Source organism: Rutidosis leptorrhynchoides, chromosome 1 (assembly GCF_046630445.1).
Source record: "Rutidosis leptorrhynchoides isolate AG116_Rl617_1_P2 chromosome 1, CSIRO_AGI_Rlap_v1, whole genome shotgun sequence".
Taxonomy (NCBI): Eukaryota; Viridiplantae; Streptophyta; class Magnoliopsida; order Asterales; family Asteraceae; genus Rutidosis; species Rutidosis leptorrhynchoides.
Genome location: NC_092333.1, coordinates 245,887,984 through 245,893,983, shown reverse-complemented (window position 1 = coordinate 245,893,983; position 6,000 = coordinate 245,887,984).

The window sequence follows — 6,000 nt, the reverse complement described above, 5'->3', positions numbered from 1 at the left end:
CTAATTCGATTACACAAAGGGGTAAAAACAAAGAAAAGGTAAATGAACAAGATTTGTTTTACCATATGTGTATTCGAGACCCACACAGCGCTGTAAGTATACCATATTGTGTGGGTTATTATTTATCAGCTATGGTTCGGGGGATGCGTCCACATAGCATAATAGGAGGTGGTATTTTTATTACTTTGATTGGTGAATATCTCGGTGTGGATATAAGTCGGGGGGGATTATTAGTAGAAGAGCCGGAACCCCGCGACACTATAGGTTTAAATGTATACCATGGTGCGAAAGTTTTGAAGCGGCGAAATAACGCCGCAGTACGATACAATGGTAGACATCCACAGGTAGAGAGAAACCAGGAACAAGGTAATGTAGGAGGGGGGAATGAGATGCAAGAAATGCATAGGTTTATAGCTTCTCAGGAATACGAAAATGCTAGACAGAGAGCATTTGAAGATTGGCAAGTTCATCAGAACCAGATCATAGCGCATTGCCAACATATAGGTAGAAACTATATTCCTACACCGAAACCCGTCTTCCCTCCTTGGTCGATAGAGATGCAGCCACCATATCCTACGTATGACCCTGCCGAAGCATTCTATAGCACTTATGGTTATGCGTGGAACCCCTATTGGTACCAATATCATCCTTAGTTTACTTATTATTTTTTATTATTTTGTAATTTGTAATTATTGATACATTTAATATTTTTGTTAATATTGTAATCATTTTTATAATTATCTAACTTTTATTCTTAGATTTTAATAATTTTTGAATGTGGGGTAATAAACCAAACTTCAAAAATATGTATATATGTTTGCAGTTTATCTTATGTACACAACAGGGTAAAACAACGCATTTTCAAAGACTGGCATTAAGTTCAGCAAAAGCAACTAATTTTGACGACAAGATGCAAAATACATGTGAAATAACAACAAGACAGAATGAACAAATGATGTGCACCATTTATCATTCAGCAAACAAACGCCAATATATTTGGAAACTTTGGTAAAAATTTAATCATTTTCACACAAATCACCCTCAATAATTTAAATTGTTACTGATTTCTTGCAAATGAGGGCATTGCAAGATCTTAAGTGTGGGAAGGGGTTAAATTCTTTCGGATTTTAAAAATTTTTACTTTATACACTTGGTTACCATTAAAAATACTAGTAAAGCAGTAGTTGTATTAGAATCTAGTGCTCTCTGATAAAAAAAGAACAGCCCTAGTCTTATATACTGACTACCCAATTCTAGTAAAATTTTTCAAAATTTTCAATTAAATGAATTCAAATCATGTTTATACATATTTATGAACGATAAAACTAGGTTTTAACACCGAAATTATTGTTACCTCGGAAAGGACATAAATTGAGAAACAAACTAAAATGTTAAAATTCATTTAAAATGGAATAGAGGACGATAAAAAGAAAAATAAAAAGCCAAGTGTGGGAAAATTTACCAAATTATTTTAAACATATGTCACATATATCTGTAACAAATAACTGAAAATACTTTTGCTTTGGACTAAACTAAACTGTTTTACCCAATGAAAGAAAAGAAGAGATGGATCTACACGATGAATCAATTCCATCATTAAAAGGAAGTAAAGTCTTCCGAAAAAGACACGCGCTTCTTGATTTAGGTCATGAAGTTGTCGTCCAGACCAGCTGTAGGTTGACGAAAAATCTAGAAAAGTTATCACTAAAATCAGCAGGAAATCCACGGACCTCAGCATCAAACAGGGTCGCCAAGTGGTCAGATTTATCCTAACCATGAGAAGGATTTATCTCGTACAATGGGGGGGCACCGTGCAAATTAGCTTGATAAGACTAATGAATCAGATCCCCAGAAAGGATAATCTCCTTAAAGATTAAAAATCAGCTTTTAAGCCTGATATTACTCAATCCTTGAGATTGACCTTAAAGATTGAGAATTACAAACTCATGGAATTCAATGATATCTAAACTCGAGCTTAAACGAGAAAATATTTTGATCAAAATTACAAACCGATTTGTTTTCTGAAAACCCTATTTTCAATGCGTTCATTACCATTGAACGTAAAATCCTAGGAATTCACCTGGAATTCATTAGGTCACCTGAACTAAATCGGGTGTCAACCGTAAGAACGGTGGTTGCATAGCATGGTCAAAGACAGGACCTTGTGCCAGACCGAAAAATTATAAAGGTGAGCTTTACTATTGCTCCTACCAAGGATAGTAATTGCGTCCGACACGTTATAGACCATAATCAAAAGCATGTCACGGGACATTGCCTTAAACAGTTGCTTGTTCAACGCTTTCCTTTACAACCGGACGGTAGTTTGCCGAAAGGTAATATACGGAACAAGTAAACTGGACGTGTTGCTTTCCAAATACAAGGTTAGCAAGTGGGTGACACAAAACCGCAAGTTTTGAGCTAAAATTTTCAAATCTGAAACCCACCAAACCCACAAAAATATTTTGCAAACACCGGTAAAGGGTTATTCCGGAAAACTTATCTAGGGTAAAAACTAGATTTAATTTTCAAAAGATCAAATGTTTTCATAAAGATCCAATTTCCTTAATGGATCTAAATTTTTATAGTCATGTGGGACTGTAAACCATATCGTTACTACCATTGTTTATACCGCCGTATAGAAATCACTGATGTACAAAGTGTGAAGAATAAAGAAGTGATTATAGTATTTCAAGACGATATTGCTTGAGGACAAGCAACGCTCAAGTGTGGGAATATTTGATAATGCTAAAAACGAACATATATTTCATAGCATTATTCCTCAAGAAAGACAAGCTTTTAGTTGCAATTGTTCTATTTACAAGAGATATTCGTTTAAATAATAAAAGGTGAAGACAAAAGACAGATTCGATGAATTGAAGACACAAACGACCAAAAAGCTCAAAAGTACAAAAGACAATCAAAAAGGTTCCAATTATTGATAAGAAACGTCTCGAAATCACAAGAGTACAAGATTCAAAACGCAAAGTACAAGATATTAAATTGTACGCGAGGACGTTCGAAAATCCGGAACCGGGACTAGAGTCAACTCTTAACGCTCGACGCAACGGACTAAAAATTACAAGTTAACTATGTATATAAATATAATATAATATATAATTAATTATATTAATTATATATATATTATATATATATAATAAAAACCGTCGGCAGCAAGAAACTCCAAGGGTGTGAGCTGTAAATACCTCTCCGCGACTCGCGGAGTTTTAAGGGCATTTTGCCGCGAGTCGCGGAGCCCCAATTTTCAACTCTGGCTATAAAGCCAACCGAATTCTGATCAAATATCATCATCTTTTTTCTCTTCCTCTTCATACGTAAATATATTTATATTTATAATTTATATTTTAATTTTAATTATAATTCTAATAATAAGGGTATGTTAGCGAATGTTGTAAGGGTGTAAGTCGAAATTCTGTCCGTGTAACGCTACGCTATTTTTAATCATTGTAAGTTATGTTCAACCTTTTTACATTAATGTCTCGTAGCTAAGTTATTATTATGCTTATTTAAAACGAAGTAATCATGATGTTGGGCTAATTACTAAAATTGGGTAATTGGGCTTTGTACCATAATTGGGGTATGGACAAAAGAACGACACTTGTGGAAACTAGACTATGGGCTAATAATGGGCTTTATATTTGTTTAACTAAATGAAAGTTTGTTAATGTTAATATAAAGATTTACAATTGGGCGTCCCTATAAATTACCATATACACTCGATCGGACACGATGGGCGGGGTATTTATATGTACGAATAATCGTTCATTTAACCGGACACGGGAATGGATTAATAGCCACTAGAATAATTAAAACAGGGGTGAAATTACATTCAAGGGTAATTGGTGTAATTGTTAACAAAGTAGTAAAACCTTGGTTTACACGCAGTCGATAACCTGGTGTATTCATTAAACAAAGTATTAAAACCTTGTTACAATTCGAATCCCCAATTAGTTGGAATATTTATCTTCGGGTATAATAATAATTTGACAAGGACACTTGCAATTTATATTTATGACTGATGGACTGTTATGGACAAAAACCAGACGGACATATTGAATAATCCAGGACAAAGGACAATTAACCCATGGGCATAAAACTAAAATCAACACGTCAAACATCATGATTACGGAAGTTTAAATAAGCATAATTCTTTTATTTCATATTTAATTTCCTTTATTTTATATTTAATTGCACTTCTAATTATCGCACTTTTATTTATTTTATTTTATCGCACTTTTAATTATCGTACTTTTTAATTATCGCAAGTTTATTTTATCGCACTTTTATTATTCGCAATTTCATTATCGTTATTTACTTTACGCTTTAATTTAAGTCTTGTATTTATTTTATATTTTACATTAGGTTTTAACTGCGACTAAAGTCTTAAAATCGACAAACCGGTCATTAAACGGTAAAAACCCCCCTTTATAATAATAATATTACTTATATATATATTTGTATTTTTATAAAAGTAAACTAATATAGCGTTGAGCTTTGTTTAAAGTTTTCCCTGTGGAACGAACCGGACTTACTAAAAACTACACTACTGTACGATTAGGTACACTGCCTATAAGTGTTGTAGCAAGGTTTAAGTATATCCATTCTATAAATAAATAAATATCTTGTGTAAAATTGTATCGTATTTAATAGTTTTTCTAGTAAAATAATAACTATTTTATATACACCTCGCTTCGCATCAAAGATTTAGGCTCCGCATAAATAAATAAAATACACAGGATACCCCTACCGAGACTCATTCGATCGACCTCATTCCACGACAAATGAAACCAACTTTTCTGGCGATATCAATCCATATCCATATTTTCTTTCAAAATGCCAATGAGTTTTGATGTTGGTGCTTTTATGTTTAATCTGTTAGTTATTTATAAATCCAAATTAGTACCATCAAGATGATGAGGATCTTTTACATGTTTTTTTGTCATGCTTTTAAGATTGTTGGATTTGCTTACGTTTAAGATTTTTAATCAATCGTTGATCTTGCGAAATGAGTAAATTGTGATCGACGGGTTTATGAGTTGGCACATGATGCATACCAAGAAACGAACATGTATCAACACTGTTGATGAAGTTATTATTTGGCACATTAACTCCGTAAACAATTTGAATGATATGTATTAGAATGTTGATTAAATGTTTCTCGTGCAATGTCTTTTGTATATTCATGTTACCATTATGGCGAAACCAATTACTAATTTTCGGTTCAGAACCCGCAAGGTTGTGGGTTATAACTAGTAAAAGTTAAAAATAAGACCATTCATAACCGGAAGTCAGTTTAGTCCGTCAGTCAAGCCCTCAACGCAAAAAAAAAAAAAATTCATCAGTTTGCTTTTTAACCAATCAATGATTTCCAATTTTAATATATATATATATATATATATATATATATATATATATATATATATATATATATATATATATATATATATATATATTAATTAAAATGGGAAATCATTTTTTCCACCCCATATTTATAATCAGATTTTACCACATCACTCTACCCAATATTTAACACAAAAAATTGACACACGCGGTTATAAAATGTCAGATACTGACATTGCTAAATCACAGTCGGATTGCACTTTTTGACCAAAAAGTGTCAAAACCGCATGTGACGTCACAGTCACGGATAGAAATGGTCTAATGTGATAAAAAAGATTTTAACACTCTCTCAAGCAAGGTTGAGAAAATCGCTATTTGGGGATTGATCGGTCGGAACTTTGGAAGGATTAATCGGTAATTCGGGGATTAATCGGATTGTACTTTATACATTTAAATATTAAGTTTTAAAAATTATATATATAAATATAGAAAAAACCATAAATATAAAAATAGACTTTAACATAATTGTCTAAAATTATTTATTTTGCTCAAAAACTATAAAGTTCTAGTTTAAATATATGTTAAAATGTTAATCATTTTTAACTTTGACCGAATATGATTATCAAATTCGATTTTGACTAA